The sequence below is a fragment of the Monodelphis domestica genome, chromosome 3 (assembly GCF_027887165.1).
Source record: "Monodelphis domestica isolate mMonDom1 chromosome 3, mMonDom1.pri, whole genome shotgun sequence".
Classification (NCBI taxonomy): Eukaryota; Metazoa; Chordata; class Mammalia; order Didelphimorphia; family Didelphidae; genus Monodelphis; species Monodelphis domestica.
Window position 1 is genome coordinate 389,919,771 of NC_077229.1, and position 24,112 is coordinate 389,943,882.

Consider the following 24,112-nt stretch of genomic DNA (forward strand, 5'->3'; position numbering starts at 1 on the left):
TACACCCATGTAGCCCTACCTTGTGAAAGGAAAAATACTCAGAAGTTTAAATTCCACTTACTAAAGTGCATCTGCTTAACAAACCTAAAAGGTCCTAATAATACAATGATCCAAGGAAGAATAGGAATGTTTATTCATTTCCTATTCTGTTAATGTAAATGTAGAACATGACTTTTTTTTGCCAAATATGTGACAATTATACTATGAGCTATAAAAGAACTCAATATGTAGTCTTTTAAAACTCCTAAGAATCAGATATTCTCATTATTTATAAATACTGAAACTGTAGCATATTCATACAAACTAAGAGCTACATTAACAATATATATGTTTTAATATTAGCATGATGTTCCCATAAGTTGTCTCTATGAGAGAAAACAGTAATTTCCCACCCCTTAAGCCTTTTGGCAGTAGCTACAAATGTAAAAGTAGCAGAACTGTCTGATTACCAGAGACACTGCATTTTTATTAAAGTCAACTTATTCTGTAACTGTACTCAGTTATTGCACTTATGTATTACCCAGAATACATCTATAACAACTCAGCAATAATGATTGCAACAAAAGTATAGTAAATATGTCTACAAAGAGTTTGATGTCATTATTAGAAGTAGGTCTTTGTTTTTAAAAATTCTTCCTAAAAAAAATGCCAACAATAGCTTTTTGAACAAGAATATCTGAACAAATTATTACTTAACCAGATATAAAATTTCATCTACCCTTCATCCAATACAAATCTGAAAGGGGATTGGTTTTCTTTACCCATGCACAAAGTCTTGATTAGTTTGGGGTATCTCTCTGGGTTAAAACAGCATTTTTTCAAAATTTAAAGAAAAATAGATTTTATAAAAGGAACTTTTATTGTTAAATCTAAATCTTCCTTATTTTAAGACAGGAATTGGCTATGTTTTCCATTGTAATTCTGTCTTTCTGGAAGACACAATTGTGGATGCTGATTCATTTCTTAACAAATGCTACATTTTCAAGGAAAAAGGAATTATCACTAGGTATCTTTTCTACTTCACATGAGTTGTTTATCTCTAAAATATGTCAAATACACTTAAAGACTCTGGCAGGGGTAGTGGTATGATTTTCTCTCTCAATAGATTCTGAGGGGGTTCCTCTGGCTTCAAGACTTCACCCTGGTCTTTCTCTCCCTCTTCTTTGTGGTCTTCTTCCATGTTTTCGTCATCCTCGCTGTCTAGAGGCTGAGGGATAATTTGTTGCCCACAAACACATATGTGTTGATTCTTTGTTTAACTCTCTTCCTTTTTCTTTTGGGAGGAGCCCTCTGAGAGATACCCTTGGCTTGCATCTCTCATCATTTATGAAGTTTCTAAGTGTATGTCGAATATAAATCCTAGCCAAGTCTTGAAGATTCCTGACAGCACGAGGAGGTAATCCCACTGAATCTGGTTTGCTATTGTCATTCCTATTTGGTTGTATTAATGGAGCGAAAGAAACAGCAAGGATATTTTTACTTTCCCGGGTATTCTGTCCAGTTCGCATAATTTGAGTTAACTGAACTTCTATAGGCATGACTAGAATACCTCCCACTTTTAATAATATTTTCATGTCGTTTTCATGGTCTTTCTGGACACCAGCGCCACAATAAATCCGGTCATACCGATGGCTATCTCGAGACAGTTACCAAGCACAAATGCTGGTTCACAGAACTCAAATTTCTCAAAACTATCACTATTTTTGATGAAGCTCTCGACTTTTTCCTTGGCATATTCCACCACATGAGTGAAGTTCAATTCCATGATTTATTCCAAAAGGACGGGCCCCCTGCTTCTCTCACTCGCCCCTACAGGGTAGTGCAGCAGCTCCAAAACATCTGCCCAACCCACCACGTTGCAAGCGCAGGCGGGACCCCTCGTGACGTCAGCACCACCACCACAACAACAAGGACCGCCGCCTCAGGCGACCTCCACGGAGGGGGGAGGGGGAGAAGGAGGTTTAAGAAAGTATTTATTGAATATCAAAAGGACAACCTCTGAGACTAGAAGCTATTCATTTTATCCCTCTCAGCTTTAGTTTTCTCTAACTGAAGGTCCCTTTCAGTTCTAGAGCTATGATCCAAGGACAGGAATCTCTCCCTCACTATTGTCTTAAAGGAGTACCATTAGCATTATTAATAGTCCATTTCCTTGAAGATTACCTTTTAAATTTTAAATTTAAATTTTAAAATGCATTTATTCCTGGAGAAGCAATATAGTAAGTATCTAATACCTTATTCTGAATGTGCTGATATAAATATAGTATTTAGGAGATGTAGAGGCTACTTCTAAAGTAGACTCTGTTGCCTGAATGTTAAATCCCAGCCTATATCTCTGAGAGACAGGTAGGCACAGGTTACTAGCCCTACCTAAGTCTCCATAACTGAAACATGCAATGTACACAAACATAGGAATAACTAGTATAAAGTCTGGCCTGAGATCTACAGGAAAGAGTATTTATCCTCCATATGCAGGAAGAAATGACAGATTTTAACACTTTTTCAGAAAATGAATTATAATTGCAAAATTGCAAAATGACCAATAAGCTACCTAATATTCTCTTCTCTGAGCTCCTGACCACCTAGCCCCTTGCTACTTCCCATCTCCAGCTCAGTCTTCCAACCAGTTGCCTTGTGGTGTCAGGCTCCATTCCACCCAGAGAACCTTGTGTCCTGAGACCTAATGTGTTTTTATAAGGTCTCTCCCATAAAATGCCATTAAAAACTCCATCTTTGATGCCAAGATCACTAGTTATGGTTTTAGTCAGAACCAAGAATAGACACCAAGTATTACAGGGTTCCCAGGGAGAAAGAAAGAAATTAGAATCCAGGTTCATCTTATTCCAATCCTAAGCAAACCTCTCCCAACTCTGATCATGGCTTTTCCCATCCTTCATTCACCTTAGGAGAATGGTAGAAAGCAGAGGAGGACTGGCAGAAAGGGTGCTCTCATGTGAAGACAAGGATTTCTATGTGATTTGGGACAAAGGGAGAGGAGAAGGTAGCTGATGTTCTGTAACAGAGGTGACAACAAGAGAAAAGCCCCTGAAAGGAGAATCAGACAGAGTTTCCCTCTCTCTGACACCTTGAGCCCCGTAACAGTCCATTAAATACAGTCTCCATTAGACCTTGTAGCCACTATCTCCAGTCTAGTCACCATTTTTCCCATTTAGCCCTGGGCTAATTACAACCCAATATAATTACACATGCCCCACTGGGCATTTCTAGTTGCAGCTGGAAAACAATATGTGCCTTTTAGGATGAAAATGAAAGTCTACCCAGTGAGATGTGTACCATGGAGTAGAGGAAATGGAGTGATTACTTGAAACAGAGATTGTGACCTGGAGAGACTGTCAGCAAAGGGGTCCTATGGCGTGCCTCTGGGTGTATGTGTTTGTGAACAAAAATGATGGTTTCAAATGGGAAGGAAAAAGGATCTCTATATCCCATGTAGCAGTCTAGGGTTATATTCACACTTGAGCAATTAATCACATAATTACTATAATGAGAACCTGGTCTTAATCATACTGCCTATGTTCACACTAGAACAATTAACTAGATAATTGTACTATAGGAGAGTTATATGCATTATTAAAAATGCACACAAGCCCAGAGTTTGTGTTTTAATAAATTTTGCAGCCTACAACTATTCTTCACACCAAAATTAATGAACAGGGACATCAGGAAGAAATATGTGATGAGCAATAAAGCACTGTATTTGGGGAATGATACATTAGCAAAACTAAATTTAGAACTATGAATGCCAGAGCTCTCTATATGCCAGCTGAAAGATACCTTCATCAATCATCTGGAAGGTTGCTTCACCCTTTCCCCTTTTTGCCCCCGACTTAGTGACCTTCCATATTGGAGCACCTGCTCCCTCTGAATGTAGTTGTTTTGGTTGGTGCATAGGGAAATGAGAAATATTGCATTTTTTCCCTATAGGGGATCATAAAGGGTCAGAGCTTTTTCTGTCCCCAGAGAGGAAACTGGCTGATGGATCACACCATTCGAACCTAGCATGCTTCTTTTTCTTAGGTAATTAATCAACAGACTTGTTCTGAGTCTGGACTGAATCCCTTAATCTTGATAGGAATTAATCAGAGGGGAGGTACTAGAAGTGGAGAAGAAGAGTGAGTAGATAAAGCCAGGGACAGGCAATTACCTTTGTCTCCTAGCTTGGTGGTCTCCAAATGGTTTTGAACCATGGATGCCAATCAGTCAAAGATTTTTGAGCATTCTCCTCTAATGTGTATATTTACTTGCTTATAAATTGAATATATAATACAGAATACATATACTACTTTCCTAGTAATTGTGTACATACTACATACATATCTATTTAAAACAATGAGATAATATTTGACTCTGAGGTCAACAGGAAGTCATTCAATGATATTGTATAAGAGGGTAATGAGATCAGATCTGCTCAGAAAATCTCTTTGACAGCTATGTGGAGAATGAATTAGAATGGGCAGAAGTTTGTGCCAAGGTGCTCAATCAAGAGGCTATTTCTATAATCTAGAGAACTTGAACTAGGGCTCTAATATGAGTTGAGAGAAGGGAACTTGGAGATGTTGTGAAGGTAGGAATAACAAGCTTTGGCCAATGGTTAGGATGAAGGGTGAGTGAGGGAGAACTGTCAAAGATTGTCCTCAGATTGTAAATGTGAGTGACTAGATGGATGGTGGTTCCCTTGATAGCATCAAGAGAGTTTGCAAGAGGAATAGGAGAAAGGTTAATGAAACGAGTTCAGAGATCTAGATCATAATGCATCTGTACCTATTTATCTTCTGATATAGCCTCTGTCCCTCCCAAAATAGAAAATGGTGGGAGGATTTTAGTGTTCTATGTTTATAGCACAGAGCCTGCCCTTGGAGAAGTGTCTACAAACACTGCTAGGTGATCTGGAGGGGAAGAAAGAACATTCTGGTCATATTTGTGTTAGAGGGGATTTTCCCAGAGGCCAATCTTTGTAACAGTCTTGAGTAGAGGAAAAGATATAATGGGGAATGTTGACAAATAAGTTTATGTGGGTAGCTCAGTGGATTGAGAGCCAGACCTCTAGACAGGATATCCTGGGTTCAAATGTGGCCTCAGATATGTGTGACCCTGGGCAAGTCACTTAACCCCCATTGCCTAGCCCTTACTGCTCTTCTGCCCTAGAACTAATACACAGTATTGCCATATTGACCATATGATGGAAGATAAGGGTTTTAATAAAAACAAGGATATGTGTAGTTGCATGGGAGATGAACCTCATGATTGGCTATAGCAGAAGTGGGATGAGTTTCTTCCTACCTTCCAAGAGGTTGAGCATATATCTTGGGTTCATTTCATAGCTGAAACCTGATCAAGTCACTATCTTAGTCATCTCCAAAAGGAGTTCTTTAGGCAAATATGCTGATATAAAGAGTTATTTCCAATTGGACTCATAACTAAAGTAGTATAATGAAGGGGTTGTTCCAAGCTGAAGACTCATAAAGGTCAACATGGTTTACAAACTTATAGGAGTTTCTTGTTGTTCAGTCATTTCAGGCATGTCTGACTCTTTATGACCCCATTTGGGATTTTCTTGGCAAAGATACTGGAGTGGTTTGTCATTTCCTTCTCCAGATTGTTTTACAGGTGAGGAAACTGAAGTACCCAGGGTTAAGTGACTTGCCTAGGGTCACCCTGCTAATGTGCCTGTGGCCATATTTTAACTCAGGACTGTGTCATCACTCTCCCCACTGTGCAATCTGGCTGTCCATTGTTGTATTGATCAGAAATCTATACATTTAATTTACAGTTAGGGATGCACTCTCTGTCCTATTTGGCTTTAAAAATGGTTTGACTTTGGCATAACATTCAGATGACTCTCCAGGCATTCAATTCAAATTCTTCCGCTTGTTTTTGAACCCTCTACAATTTGGCTTTAATATATGTATTCAATTTTATTTTCCCTTCTCCCCAACATACTCTTTCATTCTAGCATGACTACTTTCTTTTTTCCTTTCCCTATAAACACATTGCATGCAGTCCTAATTCCTTGCCAGGATATGGTATAATATCTGAAATGTTCTTCTGGAAAGAATTTATGATGAAACAAGACAGAGCATTAATGTATGTAAAATAGATAACTATGATTACGTTAAATTAAAAGGTTTTGGGAACAAAAAACCAATATAACCAAGATTAGAAGGAAAACAACAAAATGGGGGGGCAGGATTATAGCAAGTGTCTTTGACACTTATTTCTTATTTCTCAAATATATAGAGAAGTGAATTAAATTTGTAAGAATACAAGGCATACCCCAATGACAAATTGTCAAAAGATATAAACAGGCAGTTCTCAGATGAAGAAATTAAAACTACATTTAGTCATATAAAAATGCTCCAAATCACTATTAACTAGAAAAATGCAAATTAAAACAACTCAGAGGTGCTATCTCATACCTACCAGGCTGGCTAACATGACAAAAAAAGGAAAATGATAAATGTTGTAGGGGAAATTGGAGAATTGTGACACTAAGACACTGTTGGTGGAGCTGAGACATCCATTCTAGAAAGCAATCTGGAACCATGCTGAAAGGGCCATAACTATGCATACCCTTTGACCTAGCAACACCACTACAATGTCTGTATCCCAGAGAAATCAAAGATAGGGGAAAGGACCTACAAGTACAAAAATATTTATAGCAGTTCTTTTTTTGTGGTGGCCAAGACCTATAAACTGGAGAATGGCTAAACAAGTTGTGGTACGTGATTGTAATGAAAACAAACAACTAGAAAGACTTATATGAAGTAATGCAAACCAGGAGAATATTGTATGCAATGGAATATGATGATCAACTGGGAATGACATTATTAGCAAGGCAAGGATCCAAGAAAACTCCAGGGAACTCATGACACAACTGCCATAGATGGAACCAAATGAAGATTGAAGTATACCATTCTTCACTTTATTTCCTTCATGATTTTTTCCTCTAGTTTAAGCAATATGTGACTTCTTTCACAACATGACATCAAAATATGTATTGCATGATAGCACATGTACAACCTATAGCATATAGCCTGCTATTTTTAAGGAGTGTTGTGTGGGGTGGAGGAAGGGAGAGAACACAGATTGCAAAATGTCAAAAAATGACTATTAAAATTGTTATTTAAATGTAACCTGAAAATATAATTAATTAATAAACTAAATAAAATAAAAAGCTTTTCAGCATTTCATTTAGTTCAACATATATATTGGTTGCAGAGATGTGGGAGAAACATATCCAGGTTTGTAGGAGGATCTCACCCCAAGAAAAGGAGACTCAAACTCTGTTCAATCCAGGAGGAAGAAAAGAATCTAATTTGAAGAAAAGTGGCTTTTGGTGGTATAATAGACAAATAGCTAGTGAAATAGTCTAGGGGCTAGTCAGGTAGCCCTAGGATTGATGGAAAAGCCCAGGGACTAGTAGAGTAGCCTTTTTGGAGCTGATAGTATGGAATAGAAGCTGTGCCATAGAATGACAGCTCCCATTCTGGAGTGGCAGCTTCCACACCCAGTAGATCAGGGTTGGTATATTTAATGGGGTTCCGTAGCTTAGCTTTTTCCTTTCCAAACTCAGGCAGAGGTATGTTTTGGGGTTTGTTGCCATAGGGAATAAGGATCATGCACAAGATTGGGAGATTCTCCTGGAATGCCAGTCCCCAGTATTCAGATCCCATGTTCGTCCATTGTCCACCTTGTCATCATCAACGTGGCAGAGATCTTGCTGACTTTCTAGAGTGGAAACGTGGGGTGGGGGATGCAGTACATTGGAGGACTACTATAGGTAATTAATTATTTCTAAGAACACAAAGCTGATGCCTAGTATAGAATATTACAGATCCAGTACATAGAGTGGATAATTGCTTGACTAATGCTGAAACTATAGATTTTGTAGTTGACGTTCAACCAGTGCTAACTAGTGAGAAATGCAAAATTTCAAAGTATGAGGGTCCCATTCCTATCATTACCCCTTATTGCCACTATCAGCCCACTTCATTAGGACATGTGGTTTTGACACAAGCAAAGATGATTGTGTTAGACTAGAAGCAACCTGGAACACAAAACTGGCCCAAGTGGGACAATTTAAATTGCTACCTCTATAGAAACTTGCCATAGATTTCACAATTTTTCAGGTATAAAGATATAAAGATGGGGGTTCTTTAATAATCAAATGGGAACAAACTACAAATGTAAACAAAGAATGACAAGGGGAGAGAGCGTATTCCTTCTAGTCCTTCTCTTTTTGGGAAGTATAATTTGTGCACTCACTGTCCCCATATAGGTGAGAAGCCCTTTTATGTGACAGACCAGCCTTGCCCTGACCAATCCACAAAAATAGCCACCCGCCTTAAGTAAGTTCCCAAGTGCCAGTCAGAAGTAGTAATAAACCCATATGATTCAAGGCTTAGATTATCAGGTATTTGCTGTTAAAGCAAGACTAAAATTGGGCCCAAAGTGAACAGTACAACCTATTAAACTCAGTGACCAAAAAATTGAGGTGCTCAAATAAATAAATAATAAATGAATGAATGAAAGAATGAATGAATAAATAAATAAATGAACAAACAAATAAATAAAGTGAGGTGCTGCTAATTCCCTTCAAAATTACTTTGTTTATTTTGTATCTAGCTACATATGTACATATGTCTTTCCTCTTTCCTGCTGACTGTCAGTTCCTTGAGGGCAAAGATTGTTCTGACTTTTTGTTTGTGTATCCTGTATCTAACATGTGGTAGTACATGGCAAGCACTTAAAAATATTTTTTGCTAGGTTGATTGATTGTGGGATTTAGGAGAATGGTACTGTTTCTGATTTGGGGATTACTTTATGTGTAACCCTAGGCAAATTTTGCACAGGGATTTCACAGATTTTCACGTCTCTTTTGCTCACTACCTAGGCCAGTGCCACATTTTATTGATGATGAAAAAAGCACTTAATGAAGCTTTCCTTGTCTACTTCCTTCCTAAAATCAGAAGAGATCCTTTCCTTTCCCATTTTCTCATGGCACTTTCTTTGATTTTCCTGTGTACTTAATCATATTCTAACTTATACTATGGCATTTGAACTTGTATATGTTTTAGCTCTATCATTTTGTAAGTTCCGTGAACAGAAACTAGACAGACAATTGCTAGGCTGAGGCGAAATCTTCATTCCAATCTTCATTATTTATCTATGCTCACATTTTGCCATGAGTTCACAGCTCTGTGGTAGCCTCTCTTTCCTATGGAAGAATTAGGATCCCCAAGCTTTTAATTCACTTCCACCTCAGATTCCCTAGAGGAAAAAAAAAAAACACAACATATTTTTGGCTCTAGCCTAAGTGGTCCTCTCCAGGGAGTAGGGTTGAAAGAAAAGAGTGGAAAAGTATAAAAGTACCCAGAGAACAAAATTGAATCAGGAATGGAATGGCAAATTTTATTGTCATACAGGAAAGTAAACGATAAACAACAATCATAGAAAGATTATAATCAGTTGATAGGTTAGTATTCAAGCCTTTCTGAAACATTTATAACAGTACTGCTCATTAGATAGCTTGCATTTTGTCTCTCCTGAGTACAACCCAATCAATTCCAAGTAGGCTAAGTGGACTCTTTTCTTTTGGGTAGGTTCTCATCGTAGGAAATTCTTTCTTGTCAGTTCTGGCAATAATGCTGCCTCTGCAGCTGCTGTTGCTCCTGCACCTCCTCTGGTAACTGATACCCCATTGCTTGGGCACCTGGGATGAGGCAGATGTATGTGTAAAGATTAAAATTTAGGAATATGGGGAGACTGAGGCAGGTAGAAATTAGTTTCTCTCTGCAAGGGGTATTATATTTTTTAGAGGTTTATTAAGGATTAAAGAATATACAAGTAAGAAACATGTGCCTAGGCCAGAGGCCTAGACAAAATAACCTCACATCACGGAAGAGACGCGTCTGCTCCAAAACGGAAGTCCCAAAGAGAGGCCCCAAAAACCTTTGCCACCAGCTTAAATCCTTCCTCGATCTCGGCCCACCTCAGAATTCCCGTGAGATTACAAAGCATTCTGGGGAAGTGGAGCAAAGGCTTGTGGGGATTGTAGTCCTGTATTCGAGTCTATTTTTTACAGATGCTAGTTATAAAGAATTGTAATAAAGGGAGAAAGATATAAACAGTAGGCAGCACCAGCTTAGCTCTCAGTTTGCCTAGAATGCTATGAAGCAGGTTTGTGGTCTGGTGGAGAAAAGGGCATCTCCCAACCAGCCTGCTAGAACTTAGTCATACTTAAGCCTTGAAACCATGAGGAAGGAGAGGTTGGAGGAGCTGGGTTTTCCTCTTTGCCATAAACACAGAGTTCCAGTTCAATAGTCAATTTAAAGCGTTATCATGGACATAGGAAACAACCAAGGATAGCTGCACCTGCTCTGAAATTTGGTGTCCAGAGGTCGTGTAGGAAAGGATTTCTAGCAGGGCATAGCAATGCAGGCTGGCAGCCTGGGATGGTGCAAGATCAAGATTCCACGTAGCTTAGCTGAGTCAGGATTCTAAGGCAGCAGGAAAGTCTCTCTGTCTCTGTGTCTCTCTCTCTCTGTGTCTCTGTGTCTCTCTGTGTCTCTGTCTCTGTGTCTCTGTGTCTCTCTCTATGTGTCTCTCTGTCTCTCTCTGTGTCTCTCTGTCTCTCTGTCTCTGTCTCTCTCTGTGTCTCTGTCTCTGTCTCTGTCTCTCTTTTTCTCTCTCTCTCTGTCTCTGCCTTTCTCTCTGTCTCTCTCTCTCTCTGTCTCTCTGTCTCTCTCTGTCTCTCTCTCTCTCTCTCAAGCTAGTCAGACTGGAAGGTGTGCCTATTGGTCTCCCTGAAGAAACCAATGGAGGAGCTGCCAAGGACTTTGGATTATCAAATAAGGTTGAATAAGTGTTCCCCTTCACATTGTGAATGGTAAGAACCTTCTCCCTTTTTGGACCTTGTGAGGACCCTACATCTTGATTCTGCTGTTTGAACCAACCGTCTGGAGTTTGTAAGAATCTGGCCCTGTGGACATTGCTAACTCCTTGTAGTTTAGTTTTAATTAAGTTAAGGTTTATTTAGGTTTAATACTTGAGCGGGTTAATAGTAGTAGCACTCTGTAAATCCCTTCCAGCTCCCTTTATCCTTATTTGATTAAATATACCCCTCTTATATATTTTATTGATGTTATCTTCTGTTACCCTTCCCTGAAACCTTTCCCTGAGACCTTCCCTATAACAGTTTTTACTATAACAGTAGGGACTCTCCATCACACATCCCAAAGGCAGGGCTACATTTAGATAGATCCATGATCTCATTAACATGAATACTTTCACCACCTGGGCAGAAACAGCCCATCTCTGCCTTTTCATCCCCTGGGATTCTTATATAATTCCTTCTATATCTGAAAAATGAGCTCCCTGATGGACTGAAGTCATTCCTCTGGATTCCTTAATAGTATATGTCAAAAATAAATCTTTTATGATACTCATCAAACTGTCACAGAGTTTCAGAGTCAGAAGAGGCCTCGGGTCATCTAGATCAGCTCATACTCTATTATGCACCAATATCCCTGACAAGTGGTCATCTATCTGGAAGACTTCCAAAAGAGAAAGAACCTACCATCTCTTAAGGTGGCCTGTTTCATTTTTGAAGATCTACAAATGTTAAGGAGTTGTTGCTTCTGGTTCTTGACCTATCAGACTTAAATTGCCTCTTTGCTACTTCCACTCATCATTCCTGTTTCTGTCCACCAGGGTCAAACAGAATGAGTCTAGTGTCTCTTCCCCCAAGACATTCTATCAGATAATTGAATAGACATCAGATCTCTTTCTCCATACAAAACAGAAACATTTCCTTCAGCTGTTCTAATATTATGTTGACTCAAGGCCCTTCATCGTCCTGCTTGCCCTCTTCTGATCAATTTCCTATATCACAATGATTTTGTAGGAATGAAAGTTAGGGAGATTGGTTTCAAGGAGTAGTTAAAAGAAGGGGATTTTGATACAAGCCCTGGGAAAGGATTTTGGGAAGGAGAAAGGAATTGTGGGAGTTTGAACTGAAAATAACTGATTTTCTTCCTTCTTGGATTTCCTCTGAGGTGGAAGTAGATTGGACTCTCTGCCTGAATTTCCACCAAACTGAAAGGTTCTCTCTGAGAGATTTCCCCAACATGGTCAAAATTTCGTGGAGAAATTTGGGACTTCTTAGTAGAGAATTTATTTGGAGGAAACCATTTTTCCCTGAGTCCAGAGATCATCTGCCAGAAATCCTCTTGGACTAAGGTAATCCAAAGATTTTCATCTGTTACTTTGGGTTACTTAGGGCAGCCAAACCCAGGATTTTCCTTTCTTTTGCTAATCAATAGTGGGAAGATCAAGATAGCCAGATAGCATGGGGAAGAATTTTAGGTAGAATAGGGAGCTGTAGGCAGGACCCAGAGAAGAAACAGAAGGCTCTCCTTTCTCAGGAGACTTAGAAGTTGGGTGGAGTAAGTTTTAAGAGTGTTCTGGTCTTACTTAACAGTTTCCTTTATTCCCTTTCATAAAATAAACTTTGTTTTTTTAGAAGTCAAGGGGTTTGTGCTTGATTGGCCCTGGGGAGTTCCTAGGTGTGTTGTATCATCTCACATTTCTCTAGGACAGTTCCCCATCACACCTTCTTCAATTGTTGCAGCCCAAACTGAATATACTATTCTAGAAATTATAAAGAGGGGCTGCCACCATCTTATTCCTGGGAGCTATCCCTCTCTTAATGTAGCCCAAAGTTCTGGTAGCTTTTTGACAGCCACATCATATTGCTCATATCAAACTTGTATTACATTAAAATCCCCAGATATTTCTCAAATATAAATTATTACAGTAACTTTCTCATTGGATTTTCTGCAGCAAGTTTCTATCAACTTCAATCCATTCCCTCCTCAGATACCAAAGTATTTCCCTGAAAGTATAAATCTTATCATATACTTGCCCTATTCAATAAACTCTCCTTGTTCCCTATGACCTCCAGGATCAAATATAAACTCCTCTGTCATTTAAAACTCTCCACAGACCCTTGTGGAGTCACAGTCAGGATTAATCAGACTATTGTAAAAAAATTTTTTTAAAAGATTATTATTGGACAGTATTTAAAAATAAATTTAAGGGGTCAGAAAGAGGGATGTCCTGGGATAAGGGGAAAGGGAGAGGAAGAACTGTGGTAAATTATCCCACAAAAGAGAAGCTCAAAAGAACTTTTATAGTGTATGGGAAGATGGGGGAGGGGGAGAAGGCAGGTAATGCTTGATCCTTACTCTCATTGGAATTGTCTCAAAGAGAAAATAACATATACACTCAGTTGGTTATGAAAATGTCTTACCCAATAGGGAGGAAGGAGAGGAGGAAAACAAGACAAAGTTGGGTGGGTAGGTGACATTGATAAAGAGAAGGAAAGATTAGGAAAGACACTTGTCAGAAACAAAATAATTTTGAGGAGGGACAGGGTAAAAGGTGAGAGATAAGGATAAATGGGGGAAATAGGCTGGAGAGAAATGTGCAGTAGTCATAACTGTGAAAAATAATTACCCCAAGTTTTTGTGATAAAGTCTTCATTTCTCACACAGGTGGAGAACTAAGTCAAATTTATAAGAATACAAGTCATTCCCCAATTGATAAATGGTCAAAAGACATGAAAAAGCCGTGTTCAGATGAAGAAATCAAAGATATCTATAGTCATGAAAAAATGTCCCAAATCACTAGTGATTAGAGAAATGCAAGTTAAAACAACTCTGAGGTACCACCTCACTTTTATTAGATTGGTAAAAAAGAAAAAGGGCAGTTGTTGGAGAGGAAATGGGAAAATTGGGGCACTAAAGAACTGTTAGTGATCCAATCATTCTGGAGAATAATTTGGAACTCTGGATGCCCATCTATTATAGAATGGCTAAACAAGCTGTAGTATATGATTGTGATGGAATACTATTATAAAATTTTTTTTAAATGACGAGCAGGATGCTTTCAAAAAAACCTGGAAAGACTCGTAATTCAAAATAAAACAATAAAAAACCAACTAATGTTAACATTGTTTTTACATGGAACTGGAAAAAATAAGAGGCATCAACAAAAAAAAATAAAATAGATTCTATTAGTATTGAAGAGCCAAATGCTCAAGATATTACAATACTTAGAATAAAAGACTCTTAAATGTGGAAGAGCTCATAAAAATTTATTTGTTATTTAATTGTTATTTAATGTAGGCAGTGTACAGCTTTAAGTCTTTGTTGCTACCCACTGATGAAGCTTTCTTCCTGCACTGAAATTCTTTCCATACACAATATATAAGCATCTGACACTATATGCCCTGTTTCCATGAATTTGCACTGATCATCTCTCCATACCTGTAACATACTCCTTCCTTGCCATTACTTTGTAGAATTCTTGGTTTCCTTCATGTATCATACGTGACAGCTTTTCCTGATCTCTGAATCATAAACAACATACATCATTCCATCTAAAAACAACCTCTTTTTATTTTGTATTTATTCCAAATAGACAGATATATGTCCTTGTTTCTCTCAATAAAATGTAAGCTCCTTAAGGTCAGGGACTATTTTATTTTTGTCTTTGAATCTCTAGACACATAGAAGGCACTTGAAGATGCTTGTTGATTGATGAATTTAATGCAATATCTGGGTGCATAACCTTTATATTAATATTCTTCATAGTAGGTTCTCTATTGCTTTTTAGAAATATTTTAGAAGGTATGATTAGATAGAATTTCACAAGTAGGTAATGTCTTCTTCTCATTCTAAAACTCGATTAGACTGGAGGCTCTTGAGAACACGGACTTTTCTTTTTGTCTCTTTTCGTATCCTGAGCTCTCAGCACCTTGCCCAGTACAGAGTATGTGTTTAATAAATGCCTTTGACTGGTTGTTTCAGTTGTCTTTATAATTTTTTAAAAATTGATATCCCTGGATCAGTAAAATTAGTGAACCCAGAAAGTGCCTTAATTAGCAGCCATTTTACCTACTAAATGGAGAGAGATGGCAGCTAAATATAACACTTGTTTAGAATATAAACTTGTTCACCAAATTATATGAAGAAGTATGATGGACAATCATGAATAGTATGGCAGAGAGAGGCAGTAAGAAAGCAAAATTAATTAAAAGAAAGCTTGGCAAGAGATCCAACTAAGATAAGTCATTCCAGTGACAATTAAAGACCAAAATTAAAGGAGGATGAAGAAAAATGGGAAAAAATGTATAACTCACCATAAATGTTTTTGCCATCAAGCACTATGGAACCACAACACTTGGGCCCTAAAATCATAGTCTCAGATATATTTATGGGAGAGGTAGAACAGTTAGGAAAAGCAGTCTCATTAAACCAAGTGTATTTAGAGGAGATCTATCTGGGAATGAGAAAATTATGAACATATTAAAGGAATGATACATACGCAAGATAGTTGAAGTAAAGAATAATGCCAGAGGCATAGAAAAGAGTTTGGATCTTATTAGTATTCCTTCTTATATAAAAAAAGAGGTGACAAAGAAAACAGCACTACCAATTTATATATCTATTGTTTCACTTTTTAAAAAATCTTATTGTGTCATTAATATACAAATTAAGGTGTCCTCAGTTAGGATTTTAACCTAACTGAATTTCCATTTAATTAAATTTAATAGCTTTCCATTAATTCCTGCAGCTTCTTGGCTTGTTCTTCACAATATATCTTCACTACAGTCATATCTATTCCATATAAGTATAAAATTGGGGCCACATTCTTTTTTGGAAAGATCTCTAACTTCCTTTGCAAGTTGCATGGTTGAGAAAGGAAAAAAGAAGACTTTGACAAGAATTATTTAAGAGAGTACCACAGCTTTACAACAGTTCAGCCGACTGATGGAGAGAATACAAGGTTTACTATATTGCTTATTGAGTAAAGTTATTTGATCCACTAAAGATAAATACCACTTAGAAGGCTTTCTTCCAATGAGTTATTTTCCATTCATACATCAAAATCATTAAAGATGCTAAAAAAAGATGTGAAATCATGACCTCAGGAAGGGCATCATCAAAAGACAAATAGAAGAGATAAAAGTGAAACTACATTTGATGAAAGAAGCCATAGATAATAACAGGTATCTACATACATAAAGGATAAATTTAATGAGCTACTGGAAAAAAAATAGATAATAAAATTATAATAGTGATCTCAATGTAGCCATTTCATATATCCATAGAGATCTAAACAAAAATTTAAAAAAATGTTAAGGACCTAAATAGAATTTTAGGGATGTTAAATAAGATAAATCTGTGGTGATTACTGAATGGGAAGAGACAAAAGTATACATAGTACTTAAATGCTATGGAATTTTTACAAATATTGACTATGTATTAGGGCACAAAAACTGCGCAAATGAAAGAAAGCTATTACATGGAACACATCATTTACTGATAACAATTCAATAAAAATTATATCCAATAAGAGACCATCAGACAACCTATAGAGCTTATCAATAAGTGTGTGTGTGTATGTGTGTGTGTGTGTGTGTGTGTGTGTGGAACACGTGTGTGTGTAAGTGTGGAACAGATTTACAAATTGTAGACATACTGGAGTCAGAGTTAGAAAGTAGGAAAAGAGTGAGCTGGGTTGCTCTCAGAAAAATGAAAACCCATTTTATTGATCCCAAGTTTCTTACAGTAATAAAGACCCATGATTTGAGGATTATTACCTCACAGTGTGCTCCTCTTTTTCTCTTCCTCTCCATACCTCTAACTTTTTCTCTCCTTTTCCCTCTTTATTCCCTTTCTTTCTCTCTTCATTCTCTTCTCTATCTCAATCTTTATTTTTCTTTCTTTCTTTCCTTTTTCTCCTCCATTCTTCTGCTTCCCTTTTATACCTTATTCCCTCATTCTTATCTTATTCCTTCTCTCTCTCCCTCCCACACACATACATCTTAAAAACATCACTTGCTCTTCTTGAGTGAAGGATATAAACAATGACAAATTTTAAATAGGAGTGACTGTAAAAGATAACATTATAAAAATGCATGATGAAGAAGAGGAAAGTATCATGTGGCAAGGGCAAAAGCAAGGAATTACAGGCAGATATCCAGAGTGCCCTGCTTTAACTCTTCAGGTATGATAAGAGACAAGGAAGACGTCTATCAAAGTAGGTGGATATTTTGTGTTGAACTTATCAAAGAAATTATTTTAACAGTATGGACAGACGAGAATGGATAACAATTTGTATTACTAGGATGAACATTCAAGTCAAAAAGATCACAAATTCATTTTAGTACTAAAATGTCAACTCATGCATTTAGGTAAATAAAGATTCTTTCTTTCAGTGCTCCCATGTAGGTACCTCATTCTTGGAAGTTAGTTGATGTAAGAGAAACAATAAGACAATTAGAGAATCATCATCTCTAAAAATCTCAGAGGGAGAAGGGGTCACATAAGTCACCTGTTTCAGTCTGCTTCTGATTGAGAATTTCCTGTAACATCCTTACAACAGCTATCTAGACTCCCCTTGAAGACCTCTAGTGATGAGGTATTTGCTGCCTTCCTGAGGAAGCCCTTTCTATTTTTTAATAATTCTAAATGTTATTAAGTTCTTAAGCCTAAATTTGCCTCTTGAAAACTTCAACTGACTACTTCTACCTTAGCCTTTCATGGCCAAACAGGAAAAGTCTAATTCTTACACAGCTATCTTGTCTCTCCTAAATCTTCTTTATTCTATCCATCAATTATTTGAACTCATTATTTACACCCTTTATTTAATCCACCCATTGATTCTGGAATTTTGCTATTTTCATTCTGTCATACATTCTCAGGTTCTTTATATCTCTCCATCTTTCTCATTTTCACCTTACCTCTCCCTTCCTCTTTTTCTCTTCTTTGCCATACCTCTACCTCTCTTCCTGTCCTCTCTTTATCCTTTCCACTTTTCTTTCCACCACCCTCTCTACCTCCCTCTTTTCTTCTTTCCCATCTCTCTCCATCTGTCTGCTTGTCCGTTTCCCCCTCTCTTACTTTCTTCCTTACTCCTATCTCTTTTCCTCTCCCACATCTAAAAAAACCCCAATATTGAGCTAAGGATCTACTCAAGCTATTATCCTATTATCTCTCCTCCCTTTCACAGATTCACCTAGAAAAAATTATCTATACTTTTAAACTCCATTTCTTTACTTTGCAACCACTCACAGTCTGCCTTCAGTATAGATCACTTCACAGAAATGGTTTTTTCAAAGTAAGCAATATATTCTTAATTGGAAAATACAAAAATCTCTTCTCAGTTTTCATTCATTTCAATCAGACTACAGCTTTTGACATTTTAACACATCTTCCTCTTGGATAGTCTCATCTTCAGTTCCATAACTCTGTCTCTCTTGGTTCTCCTTTATGTCTTACCATTTCTCAAACTTCTTTGTAGGATTAGCATTTATCTTCAGCTTATTAACTATGAGTGTCTCCTGAGGACATGTCCTAGGCCCTTCTCTTTATATCATCTTTTAATGATCCCATTAGCTCAAATAGATTTATTTATTGTCTCTTTCCATATAATTTCCAAGTCAGCACATTCAGTCTTAATGTCTCTCTTGAATTCTATTCCCGCTTCACCAAATTACCAATAGGTATATCCATTTTGATGTCCTGTGGGTGTCTTAAGCCCAACAGAACCTCTATTTTTCCCTACAAACATATCTCAACCAATCTTGCTTATTTCTATAGTAGATACCACCAGGTTTCTAATCATCTAAGTTCAGAATTTAGAAGTCACTCTTAATTGTTCCCTCTTCTTCAGGATATCTAAGTTTCTTAATCTTGTTGATTCTACCTTCACAGCTTCTCTTCCATCTATCTCCCTCATCGCCATTCATTTCTCCACTGAAATGGACACTACCCTAGTTCATGCTTTTTATCACTTCTCACCTCACTACCACAATAACTTCCTAAATGGTGTCCCCACTTCCAGTCTCTCTCTTCTCTGATCTGCTATCCATGCAGTTGCCCTACTCCCTCAAAAAGAAAAAAACAATTCTACAAACCAAGACCTGATCAAGTCAGCCCTATTTAAAAAATGACCATAAAATACATATTAATACTAGGAGAAAATGCAAAATCATAGTCTTGGTACTGAAAATCCTCCATAATCTAGTTCTGATTTGTCTTTCTAGACTTTATACGTGTTAGTACCCTTCAAGTATTTTGTTCAACAACTTTGTTGTTGCTGTTGTCCCGTTTGTTTCAGCTGGGTCCAACTCTTCATGACCTTATTTGGGGTTTTCTTGGCAAAGACACTGAAGTGGTTTGTCATTTCTTTCTTTAGTTCATTTTCCCAGATGAAGAAACTGAGGCAAACAGAGTTAAGTACCTTGCCCTGAGTCAAACAGTTGGTAAATATCTGAAATCAAATTTGAACTCAGGAATATGAGTTTCTTATTCTCCAAACTCAGCATTCTCTTATCTCCACATCCTTGTACAGGCTCTTTGCTCTTCTTCTATACCCGCACCTCTTTATTACTTATCTTAGAATGCTCAGCTTCCTTCATTGTTAAGTTGAGGTGTTATCTCTTATAAGAAATTCCTAATTTTAGTTGGTGCTTTCTCACACACATCTGAAATTAGCTTGTACTTATTCCTGGTAGAATGTAAACTCCTTGAGGATAGAGACTATTTTTCTGTCTGTCTTTGTTGCCCTCCTTTTCCCAAAACTCACCCTAATACTGCGGCTGTAGAATTGGAATTTAATGGAATCAATCCTGTGGCAGAAGATTCCCAATCAATAGCCTTGTTTTCCAAACAGAATTACAACTGCTAGCTAGTGCAATATTGGACCTCATAACCTTTTGACAAGTATACCACAAATTGGAAGAAGAAAAACAATTGGAAAAGTAACATGACAAGATGTTAATGGAATGAAAACACTAATTGAAAGCAATATTTAGTGAGTTTGTAAATGGTTCATTCATCTCTTTCTGCCTTGCCATCTTATAGAATTTTAATGAATTAAAGGCAAAGGAAAAGAATAAGAAACCAAGCTATAGTAACTGTATTAAGAAACCAAAATCTTACCTTAAGATTTACCACATCCATTCAACTAGATGCTAGCACACTGAATTATGAAGATAAATGTAGATTACAAGGAAAGTGTAGGGCCATTTTTTTTGGAGTGATGTTTGCATTAATGTTGTTTCTACATTGCTAGCATTTCCAAGTCATGCTGAAATTAAAGTTATGCATTTCACAACTGCATTATGAACCAGAAAATCGATTTCTTCATCTCTGAAAAAGCAGCTAAACCAGGAAGATGCATTTTAAAAAATGTTCTTGATTATCCCCAAGATGGTACCAGTTGCAGTTCAAGTTCTTTAAAAAAAAAAAAGGTCAGTCAGGCTTTTAAAATTCCATTTTCTGCTCCATTGCAGATTTAACAAACAGGTTTTCAATATGCAAACAAAAGATGGCACCTGGTTATACAAATTCATTGTAAAAGTTGTTTAAACACCTTCCTGAGGCCCTAATCCACAATTTATCTTCTTCACTCTAGGTGCAATGACTGCATTGCGGATGGTTTTTCATTCAACAGAGCACACCAGGTCTATTTCACCTGCAGAAGGAAAACTATGAAAACGATGTTCTGAAAAAGTGGCTCATGGGATACATGCTAATTACTTTTTGAAGGTTTTTTTTCCTTCTTAGATATTGAAGCAGAGTTGGGCGTTTAATTTACTCCAGTAACAGCGCCATTAGCTCACAAAACATCACTGGGAGATGATGACTTTATGTTCTCCTTATCATTGGGTGCTGCGACAAGAGAATCCAACAGTTTCTCACTAATGAGCACCGAATGCACTATTTAATATAAGAAGGCCAAATGGAATGCTCCTTTCCCCTCTTGACCTCCTCCTTGCTCCCCCAGTATCTTCTGAGGTAGCAGCAGAAGAAGTCCTTTCAGTGGCATCTTGAATAGTTTTGAATAATTGATAATAGCTAAATAATATGATTGGCTCATGCTCAACTAGCTCATAACTAAGCAGACCTGCTCATTTGCAATTAGACGCTGTAACCTTTGGTATGAGGTGAGCTGGAGGCGGACACAGCTGAGGAAACTAAGTAAAAGCACATTAGTGCTGAGTGCTCTTCTGTGTGGGATTCTTCCGTTCCTCACTCTCCTTCCTCTTCCCCCCCCCCCCAACAAGCACTTTTCTTTTCTAGGGGAATTGTCTAGTGCCAATGGGCACAACCAGGAGCAGTGAAAGAAACTGTAGTAGAAAGGCAGGCTGATAAAGAAAATTTTGTCTATGATTAGAATTATCCAGACATAGGATGGGCTGCCTTGAGCTGGCCAAGTAAAGGCTGCATGACCATTTGTCAGAGATATTGTAGAAGAGATTCTTGGTCAGGTGTAGCAATATGGCGGTGACATGCTGGTAAGCTCTCCAGGAAAAAATTGTAAGCACCCACACTTTAAGTGTAATCTTTTCCTTAAGATTGTCTTCATGAGTTTCTAAACTACAATCAACAAAGCACACACACACACTCACACACACACACACACACACACACACACACACACACACACACACACAGCCTGATTTGTAGCATTTGCTTATTTCCACATTATAATCTCACTAGAAATTTAACAATTGGCTCTTGAAAGCTGGTATTAGCTAATTCTAGCATACCTCTGGGTAGAAGTAGGATAAGAGGCTTAGATTTGGAAGAGAACTGAGAGGCCATCTAGTTCAACCCCTTTATCTTACAGAATAGGAAACTGAAATCCAGGGAGGTTAAAAGATTTGCTCAAATTGGCACAATGTCACAGGTGGGATTTGAACCAAAGTCCTTTGACTCTAGAGCTTTCTAGTGAAGGTAGCATGGTAGCCTTCAAGGTCCCTTCTAACTCCAGTGTCTGGGATTGTGAGATTGCTCCAATTTCAAACACATGTTTTCAGGAAAAATCTAGGACCCAGCCCCCAAGAGGAAAGAACATCAGCAAGGGGATCTGGGTCTGGTCCTGATTCTGTCACTTACAGTTGGAGTAGGAAAGGCATTTTGTTGCACAATGCTTAAGGGTCCTCATTTGTAAAACAAAGATAATAAAACTTTGAGGACTACTACTACCACCACCACAACAACCACCACCACCACCACCACTACTACTACTACTACTACTACCACCACCACTACTGGCTATATTCCCTGTTATAGTTTATAAAACTTTATAATAATTATCTCATTCAATCCTTACCACCACCCTCTGAAGCAGGTGTTATTTTATCTGCCTTTTCTAAATAAGAAAACTGAGGCAGTCAGAGGTTAAATATGTCAGCATCACAATTTGTCTGAAACAGGATTTGAACTCAAATTTTCTTGACTCCAAGTCCACTATTCTAATGAGTTGCTCCAACACTTCAAAGTGATTTTAGTATAAATATTTTGGTAAACATGAACGTTTTTCCTCTTTGACCACTTTTTGGAGGTATCAGTGATTATATAGTTTAATAGCATTTTAATTATAACTTTCAATTGCTTTCCAGAATTATTAGATTAATTCACAATTCTACCAACAGTACATTAATGTGTTTATTCTTCTATAAGCTTCCCAACATTTCCATTTTCATCTTTTTTTCATCTTTGTCAAAAGTCCAGATAAAGGTGGAATGTCAGAATTTTCATTTCTATTATTAATGATAATTTGCATTTCTCATATTAGTAGTCATTTGAAACATTTTAATATGATTGATGATGTATTTCATTTCTTCATTTTAAATCTGCATCTTCACATTCTTGGATCACTTCTCTATTAGACAATGACTCGGCATATATTTATATTAATTCTTTAGATGACATATACTCACTCATTCAGTGTGGCAGAGAAAGATAAAACAAAGAGATGAAAGTATGCCATGTAATCCCAGAAAGCAGACCTTTAAGAGATCTTAGATATCATTTTGTCCAACTTCTTCATTTTATAGATAAGGAAACTGAGAACCAGTGAATTAAAAATGACCTTCAACTGCCTTTTATTAGGAGTCAACAGGAGCTGCCTACCATTAAAGCATTTTTCCATTGTAGGAAAATGCTTCTATTTCCTCGATTCCAAAGCACTTTTCTGTATGTCAATCCCTCAATCATGTTGCATGAGATTGTGAATCTAGTTGCATAGGTTATAAATGTCATTTATTTCTAAAAGCTTACCTAGCAAAACAAGATGCTAATACACTGGACAAAAAAGCAATCTGAACACTATCTAAAATGAGAGACCTCAATTAAACTTAAAAATACTTTCCAGCTCACCTGTGTTATGGAATGGTTAATGGCAAAACCATAGTGAATAGGTCTTACCACAGAGCAGAAACAGACAAACAAACAAAACTTAGATATTTATCTCCTTAGACATCTCATTTTTGGTTTTCCTGATTTTCTGTGTTCTGTTATTGCCTCAGTGGGAATCAGTACTTCCTTGATAATTCATTGGAATAATTCTGCTGCTGCCAAGTAAACTGAGAATCAGGCTACCATGATGGCACTGAGAACAGACTTTTATGGTTGATTGAAGATGAAGTTGATTTTGGTTTCCATTTCACAGTGAAGTGAATTTTGACAATCGTGGCTTTTGGAAAAACCTAGAAGCAACCCATACATGGCCCTGGGACCAGTGATGATCAAGGTAATGCTGCTTTCCACTGAGCCACTTAGGACTGGATAAGCAGCATTTTGAGCCATGTGAAAGGCACTTTTTGCTTCTTAAAGGGATGCACTCCTTGACATCTGAGGAGATATTTGAAGCATCTTCCCAAGGAGTGTGTGTTGGGGAATGGGAGAGTGGGGAGTGGTGTGACTCTAGTGTTCTATATCTCTATGGGACATCATTTATCCAGTTGGTCAAGAGGAATGGAGCAATGGGATGAAAGAGACTCCTTCAGTTACCTATTGAGAATGCATAGCATGTCACATATGGAAGCCCTACATAAATTTTAGTCCTATTAATATTGTTTCTACATTGCTAGCATTTCCAAGTCATACTGAAATTAAAGTTATTCATTTCACAACTGTATTGTGAACCAGAAAATTGATTTCTTCACCACTGAAAAAGCAGCTAAACTAGGAAGCTGCATTTTTAAAATGTTCTTGATTATCTTGAT

The 24,112-nt window shown here is 37.4% G+C and overlaps 1 long non-coding RNA gene and 1 pseudogene across 1 annotated transcript; both read right to left on the bottom strand.

Annotated features, from left to right (window-relative positions):
- Positions 1-1,020: 1,020 nt before the first annotated feature.
- Positions 1,021-7,694, bottom strand: LOC100618892 (protein-L-isoaspartate O-methyltransferase domain-containing protein 1-like; annotated as a pseudogene).
- A 1,717-nt stretch (positions 7,695-9,411) lies between these two features.
- On the bottom strand, positions 9,412-10,029 carry LOC103096299 (uncharacterized). The gene is made up of 2 exons (XR_464082.2): positions 9,915-10,029; positions 9,412-9,733 (listed from the first exon to the last, which is right to left on the bottom strand). It is a non-coding gene; the product is annotated as an uncharacterized LOC103096299 (long non-coding RNA).
- Positions 10,030-24,112: the final 14,083 nt, after the last annotated feature.